General features: G+C 34.8%; 1 long non-coding RNA gene across 1 annotated transcript; it reads right to left on the reverse strand.

Annotated features, from left to right (window-relative positions):
- Positions 1–1,664: 1,664 nt before the first annotated feature.
- On the reverse strand, positions 1,665–10,679 carry LOC102555470 (uncharacterized). Its single transcript, XR_350393.4, has 2 exons — positions 10,638–10,679; positions 1,665–4,448 (listed from the first exon to the last, which is right to left on the reverse strand). It is a non-coding gene; the product is annotated as an uncharacterized LOC102555470 (long non-coding RNA).
- Between the last annotated feature and the right edge of the window lie 7,834 nt (positions 10,680–18,513).

Here is an 18,513-nt window from a genome sequence, read left to right on the forward strand (position 1 = left end):
GGTCTCCCCAAGGAAACATAACAAACAGTACATCCTGTTCTCTTTCAGAAATTTATTCTGAAAGTAAATCATACCCACTGAAGATTATGCAGGACTAAATCTCAGAATAACCTGCCAGACCTTAAAGCAGAATCAGTAGCTTCAGAGATAGACACATATTTTTTCACAGGAGACGGGATTTAGTAACTCAGAACTGTATTTCTGTGAATCAGGCACACTAGTTCTTCTTATTATCTCTGTTTCCTGTAAATTTCAGGTATAGTCTTCCTTTACTTGAGCATCTCATAAGCAGGTTTGGTTTTACTCAGAAACCCAAACCTGATTGATTCCCAGGAGCTTAAGTGGTAAAATCCCACACAACAGACAATTTTAATGGTAATCCTTTTATTTGATTGGAAGAATTTTTGCATCCAAAAATGAAAAGATTATAAATCTGTCAGGAAAGACCTCTCAAATAGCAGGACAAAGCAAAAGTTAGGTGACCATCATCTAAACGGCTGATTCATCTGTCTCTCCCTCAGCCTGAGAAGATAGAAAGTGGAAGACAGGGAAATCTGCTATTCATCCAGAGCTCTTTTCAATTATCATTAGAACAAAAACAGCTATTACTGCCTGATTGGTGATCATGTATTTGAAGTCTTCAAGTGAGCACATCCTGGATATCAACAAGATAGCCTCAATTTCTATCCGCAATTTTTTTGATTGCTACTCTGGGCATCCAAGTGAAACTTGCCTTTGATTAATTTTAATATGATTGAGCCAAATTCTGCAAGTCCTATGATTATAAGCATGGATTATCCAAGTATATAACCAATTTATCTCAATTTGAACTGTTCTCCAAAAAGCTTCTTGGATTGGAAAGAAAAATGCTGGGTCCAATTCTTTTGCCAGAATTATATGTAACTAACACAGAATTTTATGTGTGTATGCAGTTTCATGTTCCATATATGTGTACATCCTTGGCATAACTTATTATTAATTATTAATTATTAGTAACAATATATCTTGGTAAAATAGTTGATGTAATATTATTTCAATTATTTGTGTTTGAAAAAAATATATCCAGTTCCTTATCCTTGAATATCTATCCCGACGACACTAGCATCACTATCCCATCTAACTTCATATACATTCTTACTCTTTAATATCAACTTCTTATTTAACCACTTATTTAAACAACATCTGTGAGTGCATGGATATGAGCCCACCTATATCTACAAAATCCAGACTACTAGGTCCTCACAGGGATGTATTCATCAAACTTCACCCCAGCATTGGATATACTTTCAAATATTCGAGAGACTACAGTAGCATACACAGGGCCAGCACAGGTTTAAAAAAGGAAGGAAATGTTAGTACTGAAATGTGAAAATAGGTACAAAGTATCATCCTAAATGAAAACACTATTTGTATTTGATACCTGGTGTGTAAAAGGCAAAATTCATTTTTCCCAATGGAGTGCTACTGGTTATATCAACCATATTTGAGGGCAGGACCCAAGGATGGGAACACTGAAAACAGTTCCCCTTTTGTTTCAATGATCTCTTGTGGGTATTTGAATCATTTTATTTTTGTACTTACTTGATTTGTTGGGTGTTTAATTTGGTAATTTTTTTTTCTGGTTCTGTTTTTATTTTTGAGGGAATAAGACAAACACAGATAGATACCTTGTACACAAGCAAGCGTGCATGAAATTTTATTGATAGGGAGACAGAAAGATCTGGGATTACTTGGAAAAGTGGAAAGACAATAATAAGACACATTATAAGAAAAAATCAAATAATAATACAAAATGAATTTATATACAAACAAATACAATCCAAACCATACAACACAATATATTTTATAATGCTAAATTGTGAATGTGCCCTAAATATATACTAATACCTTAACATTTATAAATAGATCATACAAAGTACTACTACATTAAAACAAGAAATGGCAAAGTACTACATGATCATTTCAATGTTCAGTAAAAGAAAATAAAAACGTTTGTTACTTTTGTGGTCTGAAAATAATTCAAATAATAGTTACAAAATGAAATTCCATACAAATTAGTGGAAAGCTATTATACACAGATTCTAAATACCTCAGTATATCTTCCTCTAAAAATATACCATGTGATATACATTGTTGTCACTTCCATTGGACATTTTACCAGATACTGTGTTCAGCATAGACATCAGGTAATGTAAATACTCGGCTTTTTTCTTAAATATTGGATAATCTACAAGTTTGCAAAAGCATACTCTGACATAAGTAAGAGACAAGAAAAAACTAACAAATTGAGAATGGGGCTGGAATCAAGAGTGGGATGAAAGAAGAAAGGAAATTGTGAAAGAGAAAACAGGCAGAAATAGCTAGGATAAGGGGAGTGGATTGTGGAAAGGAATACAGGAAATACAAGAGGAATAGATAAAAATAAGAGTACACTAGAGCAGTAATGGAAGGGTAATAGAAAAACATAATAAAAATGTTATAAATTATGTATGTATGTATGTATGTAGTGTGTCTCTCTGTGTGTCTGTCTGTCTCTCTTTCTCTTTCTTTCTCTCTCTCTGCGTGTGTGTGTATGTATGTATGTATGTATGTATGTATGTATGTATGTGTATATATGTGTGATCCAAATGAAATCACCAAATAATGAGTCTAAAATGGTCACCACTTGTCACCAAACAAAGCTTCCAGTACTTGCAATGGTTTACATTTAATTGAGTTATGGGCCAAAAGAGCTGTCATAAATAGAACAGAAATTTCCAAACAAGCAAAGTTGTTGCCAAAACTATAATATCCTCTGCCCAAACTGACAGCAAGATCCCATTGCCAACAGTAATTTGAAATTTCATTAAAATGGAGATGTCAAGTCAATGCCCACCTAGAACCTATAGTGTTACATTCCAAGGTCTTTGGTAATATACTAGGTACTTCTCACATATAGTATGACCTCCCATCATGGGAGTTAATGGGATGTCCAATTGAACAAATAAGTGTGTCTCTGATTGTTGTTCCTTGTCATGGGCTCATGTCTTTATGTTGATTTCTCTTTCCCAATGCCATGATCATAGTTGTAGCATTAATTTTGAGATTAATTTCTCACTGGTAACTACCTTCTTCAATGGTTTATTTTCCCAAATGAAACGCACAAAGCCTTTATAGTTAATATGACTTAATCAACACAAAACTAAGCAACTGCCTAACCACTAAGCTCTTAGAATCTACCTCCCACGGATACCTCTGAGTTACTAATTTCTAATTTCTTTGTTCTGTTTTGGCTGCTCCTGACTTTATTGTGCAGTCCTATGGGCCATGTTCTCCTGGTCCCTTTACATGGTGGCTCTGTTTTCTCCCGTGCACACTCGTTCTCTGGCATTATATCTCTCAATACTTCCTCTTCCTCATGATTTTTAAACCTGATAACTTTAAATCCTACAGCTGTCTCATGTTCCCAACTAATTGCTGCTAGCATCTTTATTTTACCAATTACAATTACCTGGGGACTTCTTCCCAGAAACTACTTATAGGTCCTCTTCTGCAAACAGGTTTTGGGGACCCAGTAAACATTAAAATACAGTTACATTGAGGCAAGTAGTAACTCTGTGAAAGTACTGACTAGCATATTAATACTATTGATATTTTTTTTCATTTTATTATATTTAATTTTATTATATTTTATAAAGGAATTGGTGAATGGTTGAATAAATAAAAAGATAAAATGATGATAATGTGAAAATTTAACAACTGAACTCTCACATATAACCTATTACAGAGACAAATTTAGTTTTCCAAAAAGAGTAAAGCTAGGTACATTAACTAGGACAGGCCATAGGTTCAGCAGTAGCTTATCAACAAATAAATTGATTCCACGGTTTTCTGAGCTTTAAAGTGTGTTTTTACATGGTTACAGTTTGCTTCATTACTTTTGTTGTTTGTTTTTGTCGTTTGCTTGATAGTTTTTTGATTATGTGTTTTGAATATGGTTTTACTTTCTTGATTTTTAAGGGCTGTGTTTTGATTAGATTTTTGTATCTTTTTTGCCAAACAGCTTCAAGTTGGGTAGAAAATGGAAGTGGATCTGAAGAGCTTGGGGGAGTGGTATAATTTAATCAAATGTTGAATTAAAATATTATTTTAAATAATGAAAAATATAATATTCAAAATATATGCCACTGCTTAAATATCTTGCTGTAAATTAAAAAAATGTGGCAAGTAATAGAAATATGGGTATATTTAAAGATGGTTTAAGCAAACATGTAGTAAATGAGAACACATACAATTTCAATTCAATTTTATACACAAGAAAGCAAAAATTAAAAACATTAATGAGGAGATTTTACAATACCACTAGCTAAGCATGGTGCTCTGATTCTGTCGTGATCTTCTCGTGATGCTGACAGGAAGCATGGTTTCAGTAATGAGCTTGAATTCTCAGATGACAGCACAGTGAGACTCTGTATCAGACATAAATAATATGCATTAAAAACAACACTGGTAGGGGTTGGGGATTTAGCTCAGTGGTAGAGCGCTTGCCTAGGAAGCGCAAGGCCCTGGGTTCGGTCCCCAGCTCCGAAAAAAAGAACCAAAAAAAAAAAAAAAAAAACAACACTGGTATAACTGCAACATATGTATACTTTAAATAAAAACAAAAGTATATATAGATAAATATTTCATAGTCATATTTAAAATAAGTTCTCAGAGCTTTTGTAAGAAAGATGTACAGATTAAAGACATGTTCAACATCCTCATTCATCATGGAAATGCAAATAAAAACGACCCTGAAATTCAATCATATATATCTGTCAAAAAGCCTAAGATGAAAAACTCATGTGATAGCAAATAGTGGCAAGGATGTAGATAAAGAAAAAATATTCCCCCATTTTTGTTTTGAGTGCCAGCTTATACCACTACTTTGTACATCAATTTGACAGTCTCTCAGGAAATGGAAGTAGTTCTACCCAAGAACCAGCTATAGCACTCCTGGGCAAAAGATGACATCCTATGCTACATGGACACTTCTCACCTCTATTCATAGAACCTTTGCTTATAATATCCAGAAAGTGGAAAAAAAACTTAGTAGTCCCTCAACTGAAGAATGGATAAAGAAAATATGGTCCATCTAAACAATGGCAGTGCATTCAACTACTAAAAACACAGACACTGTGAAACTTCTACAAGAATGAATAGAACTTTAAAATAACAGCCCTAGTAGAGCAATGAAGAGCCAGAATGCCATATGGTATGTATACATTTATGAGCAGACATTAGCCATAAAATTCAGGAGAAATGTGGTACAATCCATAGAATCAAAGAAGTGGGGAACATGGAAATCCTAAGGCCAGGTGAGAAATTCTCACTCATAACTAAATAGTCATAAGAGGTGGATGGAGAGAGAAAACTGGGTAGAAGTGTAGGTGATGAGGGGACTAGGGATGGTGGTCGGATTTGGTAAGAGGGAGGGTGAGAGAATGCTGGAAATGAGAATGGAAATAGATGGAGGGGCATTTGTGGTAACTAGTTGGAAGACTGGGATGTCATAGGGTACAGGAAGTAAAGGCAGGTGATATTAGCTGAGTTTTCTACCAGAGGGTGACATAGAGACTGAATTGATCACCTCCTGTAGCAAAGCAGGACTTCTAGAAGAAGGAGAGTGGCATCAATTCACCCTCAAAACCTTCAACAACAAAAAAATACGTTGCCTACAAATTATGTTGTGATGAAGGTGGAGCAAAGAAGGAGGGAATAGCCATCTAATGACTTCCCTAAATTGAGTCATATTTCATGTGAAAGTGACACTCTGACATTGTTAATGATATTTGGCTATGCTTTCAGACAGAAAACTAGCACAATTGTGTCCTATGAGTATTCATCCAGCATCCAATGAAGACCAACACAGAAACCCACAGTCAAACATCTAGTACAGCATTCAGGCAGTCTTGTGGAAGAGTTGGAGATTAAAGTGAGGAAGACAGACATGTCGAGGAACCAAGTGAAGACCCATAATTTAACTAACATGGGATTATGGGGACTCAGAACCTGAGCTACTAACCAGGGAATCTGCACTCCCTGGATCCAGAATCCTATGCATTTGTAACAAATATAAGCTTTGACTTCATATGGGAACCCTAAGAAGTAGAGTGGGAGCTGTGTGGATCTTTGTTCCTAGCCACTAGATCCCTGTATTCTACCTGGACATGCAGCTTATGCAGCAGTTGAAAAAATGGCTAGACCTATTGGGACTGGATGCTGCAGGGTGAGGTGGTAGCCAAGGGAAACTGCTTCTCTTAACAAAATGAACAGATGGTGGGAGGAGAGTGATATTTAAGGGTAAGAGTAAGAATGGAGGAAGGATGCAACTATCATCAGGATGTAAGATGAATAATAAAATCAAAATTGAAAAAACAATGTGGATTTCTTACATGAAATGTAACTTATGACACCTTAAAGAGCAGGGGAATGTCATAATCTTTAAAAAAATCAACCATTTAATGAAATGTTTCCAAATAGTTTATGAATAAATACAATAAAAACCCAAAATCTTAGCCATTGACATAGTATATAGATAACTACATCTGACCTAATAGCAAATAGCACATTTAGATTTTTTTAAATTTTCTTTTGCTTTCATGTGAAGTTGCCTTGTTCTAAAAGCTTAAGATTTTTAAATTTTTCCCTGATATCTATATCTATAACTATAGTTGTATTATTTTATGTAGTATGTTAGAAGAGTGTGTAATGCTTTTGATGATCTGACTCTTGTACTGATAACCCATGTAAATCCCTCTACTATTGAAATAGCAAATACACTTAATTTCATGTTCCACCTTCACTCATATACCAGAGATTGGATTATAATTCTCTTGTACAAAAACTATTTTTCAGTACTGAAAGCTGTAAGTTGACTTACATTAGTCTTTAAAGTAGGTCAAATTCAGCAAACTACTTGGCATAACATTAGTAATTCATCATAAATGATTTCATTATGAAATCTCTGTAAGCTTACAAAATTGTTAATAGAATAAATTCTTATAATGTAAAGATGACCAAAACACATTTTTAAAACTATTGAAAATAACTGCATACACCTTAAATATTCTGATAAATTCACTAGAATCTTAGTATTGTTACTATGCCCCAAATCAAAAAGCTATTTAGAGCTTAAGACTATACTCCTCCAAAGCACAGCTAATGTATTCTTGATTTTATAGCCAGACAATATAAATTTCATTAGGAAATCCATGATAGTCAACTTTGAAAGATCTTCCTGAAATCACAATTGAATTGTGAGCTTGATATGTACTTTCTTTATTTAAAATAATTATAACTAGGGTATTCTCTAAAACTGTGCAATGCAAAAAAGAAAGAAAGCATCTCAAATAAATGGTTCTGGTATAATTGGCAGTCAATATGTAGAAAAGTGAAATTAGATCCATATTTGTGACTTTGCCCAAAGTTCAAGTCCAAGTCCATTAGAACTGAACAAACCAATATTAAACAGGGTACAGAATTAAACAAACAATTCTGAACAGAGGAGTCTAGAATAGCTGAGAAGCACTTAAAGGAAAGTTCAATGTCCTTAGTGATCAGGGAAATGCAAATCAAAAGGACACTGAAATTCCACCATACACCAATCAAAATGGCTGAAATCCAAAGCCCAAATGAGAGTGTGTGTTGGGGAAGATGTCAAGAAACTGGGAAATTTCTCAATTGCTTCTGGGACTGCAAACTGTGCAACGACTGTGAAAATTAATCTGAAGTTTTCTCAGAAAATTGGAAATAAATTTGCCTTAACATTCATCGTAAACCCAAAAGGTATCCCACCATACCATGGAGGCACATGTTATACTCTTTTCACAGTGGCCTTGTTTGTGATAGCCAGAAGCTGGAAACAACACAGATGTCCCACAAAAAATGGATGCAGAAAATGCAGTTCATTTACACAATGGAATGCTTCTCAGCTATTAAGAAAGAAGACAGCATTAGTTTTATGTCAAAAGGATGGAACTATAAATATCATCCTGAGTGAGGTTACTCAAACCCAAAGGGACTTGCATGGTATGTACTCACTATTAAGTGGATATTATCCATAAATGGATAGAATTTTCATGATACAATCCACAGAATTCTAAAAGTTTAAAAAGTAAGGGGCCTAAGTGAGGTCACATCAATTCCACTTGGGATGGATAAAAAAAGCAGTCACGGGTTGGAGGGAGAGAGGGTCTGGGTGAAAAGTGAGACAAGGAGGGAAAAGCAGGACATGATCAATATTAGCTGGGGAAAAAGGACTGAAAATATAAGGGCCAGTAGAAAGAATGGAAACAGGCAACCTCAGGAGGTAGGAAGTTGAGGATGCCTCCAAAAAGAACCAGAGTCCTGGGAGGTGAAACACAGAACTTAAAGGGAGGGACCTTAGATGAAGTGTTCTAAGATGGGGAGAGGGAACTTTCAGAGTGAACCTCAAGCAGAAAGACAATCAGGGATTGTCAATGAGGGATGTGGTGGCCATCACACAGTCAAAAACTCTGAGTCATAATTGTTCCTGTCTGAAAGAATTGCAAGGACAAAATGGTGACAAGCCCAGGAAAACGGAGGTTCAGTAAAGGCAAAAATTGGATTGCAGCTCAGGGGAAGACCTCAAGGCCTGACACTAATACTGATGATATGGTGTGCTTTGAAACAGAGGTCTATCATGTCTGCCCTCTGGAAGACCTAACCAGCAGCTGAAAAAGTCAGGTGCAGATATTTACACCCAACCAATGGACAGAAGATGGTGATCCCTGTGGTTGAATTAGGAAATAATTTAGGAAGTGGGTAATCCTTGTAGGACAGGTAGTCTCAATTAACCTTGGCTGCTGAAATCTCTCAGATACTGGAACACAAACCAGGCAGCATCTACCAGCTGATATGAGGCCCCCAACACATATACAGCATAGGACTGCTGGGTCTTGGTAAAGCCAAAGAAGATTCATCTAAACCTCAAGAGACTGGAGGCTCAAGGAGTGTGGGCTTGGTGGAGGGTGGGAACATCCTCATGGGTACTGGAGAAGAGGTATAGGATGTTGAACAGTCAAATATGGAGCAGGAGAAGGAAAAATCCAATCTATTAAAATATTGTTTTAAAAATAATATTTATGACTATGATTGTCTCTATTGTTATATGTTTAAATATATACTTCAATGGAATAAAATTTACTCCTCACAAACCTGCAATTAAGCCAATATAGTGATCTGTGTCTTTTAACTCCTAGTACAGAGAGGGCTAAAATCATATAGATTTTTTTAAGTTTGAAGCCAGCCCAAACTATAAATGGAGTGCTATGTCCTAAGCAACATAGTAGTACTTTTCCAAAAAAATATAATTCAAATCATAGAGGGCAATTATATGTGCATATAACTGTTCAGTTGTGCATACATGTGAGGTGTGAACACAGGTATGTAGTGTAAAGTGGTCAAGATTACATGTCTTTCCATTTAACTGCTCCAGTATATTTTGGGGCAGAACATATCATTAAATTTAGATCACTATTATCTTACACCACTAACCATAAATACTAGCAAGCCTATACTGGGATTTTTGCTTTTTTGTATGTATGAAGAATCGATTATCCAAACCTAAGTCCTTCTGCTCAAATGCATTTCTATTATAGACTAAGTCAAATTCTAGTTTTAAGCACATATACAAGTTAAAATAAAATAAAATGCTAAAAACTAAGATAACAACAAGAACAGTTCTATGATGAACTATATATGGGGAATAGTATGTGTATGTGTAAGTGGTTGTGTGTGCGTGTATGTATATATATATATATATATATATATATATATATATATGTATATATATATATGTGAAAAATTATGACTAGTTATATAAATTGTAAATCACTTATAAATGTAAAAATATTCTCATACCAACATGAGTAATCTTTGCATACACATGCTCCCAACAAAGATTATATGTATGTATGTGTGTGTGTATATATATATATATACCATTTATGAGTAAATAAAATATAAATATATAAATATATTGATATTAATAACAAATACAAATTGGATTTCCAGTGCAGATAGTAAAATAATTAATTCAAAATTGTTGCTATAAAAATAAACCTAAACTTAGAACAATTTTTCAAATTGAAAATATCTTGTAAGCTACTTTTATTGCCTTAAGTAAAACAATAATTGGTAATAATATGTGTAGCCACAGAACTAATGGTTGAAAAATATATTCCAATTAGCACAATTAAATACCATTGTAATATGAATAGGACATTACAATCTTTAGTATGGGAAAAATAGAAAGCTCAATTTTGATTAACAATGTTTTCTTAAGAGAGCTAGGGCATGGGGAGAAAATCCTGAACACGGGAGCAGTTAGCTTTCATGTATCCCACAGAAAATGTGGTGCACTTAGCACAGTTTTTCTATGCTGACTCAGTTTTTTTCATTCTCTCTCATACACTGTACATCCAGAGAGTACTTACAGTCAATGCAATAAAAGAAAATTATGATCTCACTATTACTAGTGTAATCACCTGAAACCATAAAATAATATATATTAATAGAAAGGAAAAGAAATTACCACACTAGGTATATCACATGCAAACCTACAGTAAATGTAAAAAAAAAAAATAAGCTCTTACCTACGTGAGCAATTCTTCGAGTGCACATTTCTCCAAAGAGCTATACAACAAATAAAAAAATAAAAAATCAACATGTTAAGTCATATAAAAGTATAAATATAAACAGTCTTTAACATAGGCTTTATGATTCTAAGAGCCATATTACTAAGTCGAGAAGAAAATTTTTGAAATAATGTTCAAATAATCAATAGATCAAAAAATGTAGATTTAGTAATTTACTACATATACTGTATATGGTGTTTGAAGGACATTGAAGGCTTTGAGATATCTTTCACTTATTTTATTAGAATTTTGCGTTTCAGTACTATATTTACCAACTTCACTACCCCAGCAAACTCTTCCCATATAGGTACACACAATCACTCATTATTTCGTTTCCTCCTCCTCCTGGTGTTCCTGGTTCTCCTGGACCTCTTGGTTCTCTTGCTCTTCCTGCTCCTCCGGCTCCTTCTGACTTTCCTCCTATTCCGCGGTTGCTGCTGCTGTTGCTGCTGCTGCTGCTGCTGCTGCTGCTGCTGCTGCTGCTGCTGCTGCTGCTGCTGTTGTTCTTGTGGGCATTGCTGCTGCTGGCACTGCTGCTGCTGACACTGCAGCTGCTGGCATTGTTGCTGCAGCTGCTGGCATTGTTGCTGCAGCTGCTGGCATTGTTGCTGCAGCTGCAGCTGCTGCTGCTGCTGCTGCAGCTGCTGCTGCTCCTGCTGTTGCTGCTGCCGCTGCTGCTGCTGCTGCCGCTGCCGCTGCCGCTGCCGCCGCCGCCGCCGCTGTGTTTTAAAAGAGTATAGTTACTAGGAATGTCCAATTTTAAAACTCAAATATTTAACCATGAAATCACCATTTTGTTCTCTGTTCAGGATTTCAGGTTGAGATCTGTGTAGTTGTCCTGAAACAGGTCTCCATTTAGGACCATTTGTTAGTTTAAAAGTTTGACCCTATGGTGTGTTCACTGGGAAATAATATTTTTTTTAGAAAATGTTACAATAACTTCAAGAAAAGTTTCTTCAAAAGAAACTCAAATCGCAATCCACAGGTATGTAAGTCAAAAAATTAATTTTCATTTAGAAGAAAACATTCTGTCACAATATACAGATGCTAAATTACTAAGTGGTTCCTGACAGGAGGCACAGGAACTTTTCCATAAATCCAAAACTACAGATTCATAATAAAAATATTCGTAATTTATTCACACACACATATGAAACTCTCCCTGATTATTAAAACTTGAAGTTATAATCATCTAACATCTAAGATAATATTTTTTGAACTTCCTAATGCTTTTGGGAATCAATATAAATCTTCATGTTACAGTGACTCACAACCATGAAAATATTGTGTCACTACTTTGTAAATATTTGAATCATAATGTATCTGATGTGCATTATATCTGATATCGAACTTCCAAAGAGGTCAGAAACCACAGTCCAAGAAATGTCAATCCTGAAAAATTAGGCCATTTGACAACTGCAATTATTAGGTAATTTAAGGTTTTTTTTTTTTTTTCAAAACAACCAAGGGTCTTTCATTTGGTTCATTCAGAGTCAGAATTTAGGCTGTCCACTTTTCCCTTCAGTGTAGGACAAATATTTTTTAATTCATGGTTGAAATAGTCTGTCAATATTATTCTATGTAGCTAATTTACAAAATGAAGTGGGACTCAGTTAATATGTAAAACTTTTCATCAGATATCTCATGGCATGAAACTGTAATAAAGTTTAATTGTGCTTCATCAATACAGAGATCCTGTGCTATGTGTAGTACAAAAAAAATACTTCTAAATGTTTGGGGTAAAATTGTCCAATGACTTTTTACAGATTAAATATTGGATAAATCTTCAATATCTGAAAAAATAATTTTAGTTCTCCACAATAATAGACCAAGAAATTTTGAATGCATTTTGATAAGTGATGCAGAATCTAGAATCGCAATGCTATTTCTAATTAGATGACTTCTATGAAAATAATAAAGAACAAATTCTATGAGCAGTTTATTTTTAGTTTAAAACAACACTGTCTTTTTCTATTTTTGATGAAACCACATAGTGGGCTGTGATAGTGGTATAATGTCATGATGCATTATAAGTCATTTACAAGTGAGTTTATTCACACCTCAAAAAAACAAAGAGAGCTTGATGTTTCTCTTACATGCAGTAGTGAACCACATATGTAAATAGATAATGTGAAATAAATATAGGGTCTAGACTAGTTAAATGGAACATGGGCTGGGGGGAATTTGTAGAGGAAAATACCTAAGATGATGTAAATAGAAAATATGACAGGGATTTTTTTTCAGGATAAGATGATATCAATATAAGGAACAGTGCATGACTATAAAGGCCATAGGTAAATATTATTTTATTTTTATTTATATTATACATCTCATACATGCAAGTTTATGTGCATGAATATGTATTCTAAAGCATCTTATGTTAATTGATTTTTTTGAGAGAAACAACATACTTGAAATTATTTAATCTGTGTATAATCCATTTCTTCAAAACAAGTCCTACGGAAAATGCGACCCTTAGGATATACTGGAAAGAAAAGAAGAGGATGATGTAAAATTGGTTTAGGATTCACAGTTCTTTTTTGTTTGTTTGTTTGTTTCTGTTTGTTTTATTAATTGGATTTTTTATTTATTTACATTTCAAATTTAATCCCCTTTCCCAGTTTCCCATCCATAAACTCCCTATCTCATCCACCCCTACTTTTATGAGGGTATTACCCCACCCATCCACCCTCCTCATCATGCCTGCTTGCCCTGTCATTCTCCTACATTAGGGGGTCAAGTATTGGTAGTACTAAGAGCTTCTCCTCTCATTGGTGCCCCAAAAGGCCAACATCTGCTATAAATGAAGCTGGAGCCATGGGTCTGTCCATGTGTACTGTCTGGATGTTGGTTTTGTTCCTGGGAGATCTGGTAGTTTGATGATGTTGGTGTTGTTTCAAACCCTTTTGACTCCTTCAATACTTTTTCTAACTCGTCCAATGAGGGACTCCATTCTCAGTTCAATGGATGGTTGCAACCATCTACCTCATTTGTTATGTTCAGGCAGAGCCTATGAGAAGACAGCTATACCAGGCTCCTGTCATCATGCACTTCTTGGCATCAGCAATATTGTCTAGGTTTGGTGGCTGTATGTATATGGGCTAGATCCCCAGGTAGGGTAGTCTCTGAATATACCCCAAAAGTATAGTGATCCGATTATTTTTCCTAAAATGTGGAGGCTCTTTTGTATGTGGATGATGGTAAGAGGACGACAAGACATTTGCAAAATATTATAGTGTTCTGCCCAATTATTTTGTTGTCCTAACGATCTTAAAGTCAGAATATAATTTCTGAAAACAAGACGATTATTGAAATCCCATTTCAAGGATTTGATCTGAAAAGGACACGGACACTTGCTGTATGATTATTCCCTCACATAACATGCAAAAATATTATGCATGCTTCAAATGGAGAAAAAACTTCATTATCTCTGCCCTGATGAAAAGACACTGAGCCACAATTTCAACAAAGTTAAGACATTCCAATGATTCAACATTAGCATAATATCCAGGGTTTGGGAAGCAGCTATGTAAATAGACATGAGGTAAACAAAATATTACCATATGTCACAAAAATCCTAGAAATATGTCTATGCATGTGGGGTTAATTCAGTTAAAGTATAATAAAATACGTTTCTAGTGTAATATTCCTAAAGCACTATGTTTTCCAACAACTCCTAAAAACTAATATCCATAGGTAAGCATAGATCTAATCTCCAATCAATTAAAAGTTTATATTGATTAGTTATGTCATAAAGTACAGAGAAAAATTAATTGATTGGTGTCAAAATAGTCCTACACGACAGTTCAGAGAACATAATACATGTTATCCTATAATAAATAGAAATTAAAGAGTCAAATGAACAAAATTGTTCTACAAGATACATTCTGTAATATGTGGCATGTATTTGGGGAATAAATTGTAAACCTGTTGCCCATATAAAAGTCTGGCAGATGACAACACGGTGAAAAAGGACAGGAACGTGTCCACATATCCAAAACATAGATGAAGAGCTATGGGCAAATATTGATGCCTAAGGGAAACAGAGTAAATATTCTTCATAGATGGGCTGCTTGACTGGTTATCCAACTGACATAGGACACCATAAAACATATATAGTTATGAAGAATTCTAAGATGCTATTTGGGTATGAATAAGTAGGTCTCTTTCTCTTTCTGATCATGACTCCCTTTCTCCTGTCCAGAAACAAATAAAGTTTAAGTAGATGTCATTAGTGTGACTGGGGGAAAGGGCAGGGAAGCAATTTGAAGAGGATAAAGTTAGGATTGAAATGATAAGACTGCTGAATTTTCAAGTAAAAACAAATAAAATACCATAATAATGTGACTTTTGATAATCTGTCCTTAAGTTTAACCTATAGGATACACACACACACACACACACACACACACACACACACACACACTCACATACATACTTACATGCATACATATGTGTATGTATGTATGTATCTCAAAGTTAACCTTTACATATAAATTAGTGTGATTTTCCTCCTGACCAATTTCAAACAGTAGATGAGAAATATGTGATGCTGGTGCTGGAATTTCCCCCTTATCTTCTTTTTGTGTGTTTTAAGTTTTTATTTATCCTTCTCTCATATAATGCATCACTACACTATTTACTTCCATCCATTCCTCCAGATCTCTGCAACGTCTCCACTACCCCAAAGTTTGTTTCTCTATTTTAATTTTTAAAAAAGGCAAGTATCACAGAGATATCAACTGAATCCAGGAAAACAAGAAGCAGTAACTCTATGCATAAGCCGTCAGAACAAGATTGGATAAGGAAACATAGTATGAACAAAATTGTTCCAATGGTAAGCAAATGAGTGAGAGCTACCCACACTCCCACTTTTAAGAGTATCATAAAACCCTAAGGTGAACAATCACAGTATGCATGCAGAGAAACTTGCAAAGATATATTGGCTCTATCATTGCAACTTCCATGAGCTCCTATGATCCTTGCTTATTTGATATTTTAGATCATGCACCATGGCCTCCACCAATTCCACAGGTTTCCCCAAGCTCATGATAAGGTTTGATTCTTTTTTCTACTCCCATTAGGTTTCTGATATCAATTGGGTTAAGCACCAAACTGTGGCTGTAGATAGTCATACTATAGTCAACACTGTAATAGGTACTATATAACCAGAAACTATCCAGGACTTTTATATAAAGAATTAATACATATTTAGCAGGAAGGAAGAAAGCAACTTTCAAGATATAAACTATACTCATAAATAAATTAACGATAAAATGTATTTACCATATGCTTCAACTATGCTACTCCTTGTACTTTTCCTAATTGACTCAATAAGCTACATTGTAGATCCTTACGACACTATGTTTACTACCACTATCTCCAATATACCTAGGAAATGAGAACAACTAAAGTATGATTTAACATACGATTAGATAACAGAAATGGGTGAATATACAATGTGGAATGTATTGGAATTTAAAAAAAATGAAAATACTAATGAAAAAATGGAAATACAAAAAAACATATTTAAAGAGGTAAGAAAGACCCAAAAATGTAGATTTCAAATATTTCTTTCATATGAACATTTTAGATCGAAAAGATCATAAAGGATACATATCATAGATTTAAAAGGATGCCTGGGAAGGAATATGGAATCATCTTCTATATAAATACTGAAAAAGAAAAACCTTGGGGAATATTGATTTGTCAGCAATGTGAAGTAGAGAATGGTAATAAATTAGAGCTTTAATTAAAGAAAGTACAAAGTAGTAAATACATAAAACAAAATTATAAATTTATAGATTGATGTCTGAAAGAATCAGCAGTAATAATATTAAGCAGATTCTTAAAATCACTGTAACAAATATAAATCATTATATACACATATATATGTATATATGTATATATATATATATATATATATATATATATATATATATATATATATATATATAAGTCATTTTTAGGAGTTAAAAGCATACAGTGAAAAAAAAGATTTTCAAAAAATGGTGCTGGTTCAACTGGAGGTCAGCATGGAGAAGAATGCAAATCAATCCATTCTTATCACCCTGTACAAAACTCAAATCTGAGTGAATCAAGGATCTCCACATAAAATCAGATACATTCAAACTAATAGAAGAAAAACTGGGGAGGAACATTGAACACATGGGCACTAGGGGAAATTTCCTGAACAGAACAATAATGGCTTATGCTCTAAGATCAAGAATTGACAATTGAACTTCATAGAATTGCAAAGCTTCTGTAAGGCAAAGAACACTGTCATTAGGAGAAAGTGGGAACCAACAGATTGGGAGAAGATCTTTGCCAATCCTTCATCCAATAGAGGGCTAATATCCAAGATACATAGAACTCAATGAGTTAGACTCCAGAGAGTCAAATAACCCTATTAAAATGGGGTACAAAGCTAAACAAAGAATTTTCAGTTGATGAATATCAAATGTCTAAGAAGGACACAAAGAAATGTTCAACAGCCTGAGTTATCACGGAAATACTTATCAAAATAACACTGAGATTCCACATCTCACCAGTCAACATGGCTAAGACCAAAAATTCAGGTGACAACAGATGCTGGTGAGGATGTGGAAAAAGAGGAAGACTCCTTCATTGTTGGTGGGAGAGCAAATTGGTACATTTTCTCTGGAAATCTATCTGGAGTTTCCTTGGAAGATTAGACACAGCATTACCTGAGGACCCAGCTATACCACTATTGGGCCAAATGATGATCCAACATTTAAAAACAACACATGCTCCACTATGTTCATAGCAGCCTTATTTATAGTAGCCATAATCTGAAAAATAACCAGATGCCCTTCAACAGAGGAATGGATACAGAAAATGTGGTACATCTACATAATGGATTACTACTCAGTTATCAAAAACAATGACTTCATGGAATTCATAGGCAAATGGATGGAACTAGAAAATATCATTCTTAGCAACTTAACCCAATCACACAAAAATACCACACATTCTATGCACTCAATGGTAAATGAATATTACTCCATAAGCTTGTATTACTCAAGATACAATCCACAGACCACATGAATCTCAAGAAGGATGAACAAAGTGTGAATGCTTCAGTCCTTCTTAAATGGGGGATCAAAAATATCCATAGGAAGATATATGGAAACAAAATTTGGAGCAGAGACTGAAGAAATGGTCATTCACATCCTCCTTCACCTGGGGATTCAGCCCATATACATACACCCACCAAACCCAGTCAGTATTCCTAATGCCAAGTAGTGCATGCTGACAGGAACCTGATACAGCTATCTCCTGAGATGCCATGTCTGCCAGAACATGACAAATGAAGAACCAAATACTAGCGTCAAACAGTTGAACTGAGAATGGGGTCCCCATTTGAAGAGTTGGAGAAAGGATTGAAGGAGCTGAAGGGGATTGCTTCCCCTTAAAAACAATAATGCCAACCAACCAGAGCTCCCAATGACTAAACCACTACACAAAGAAGACACATGAATAGACCAATGGCTCCAGCTCCATATGTAGCAAAGGACACCCATTTGGGCACCAATGGGAGGGGAAGCCCTTAGTCCTGCCAAGGCTGGAACCCACATTGTAGGGGAATGTCAGGTCAGGGATCCTGGAAAGGTTCTGTGGTTGGGGATTGGGAATACTTTCATAGAAGAATGGGAACTGCAGATGGAATAGCGGGTTCATGGAAGGGAAACCATGAAAGGGGATAACATTTGAAATGTAAATAAAAATTACCAATAAAAATGAAGAAGAACATGCTATTTAAGGAGTCAGACTATCTACTAAAAATTTTTTTTTGTTTTTTTTTTTGTTTTTT

Source organism: Rattus norvegicus, chromosome 1 (genome assembly GCF_036323735.1).
Source record: "Rattus norvegicus strain BN/NHsdMcwi chromosome 1, GRCr8, whole genome shotgun sequence".
NCBI classification, from domain to species: domain Eukaryota; kingdom Metazoa; phylum Chordata; class Mammalia; order Rodentia; family Muridae; genus Rattus; species Rattus norvegicus.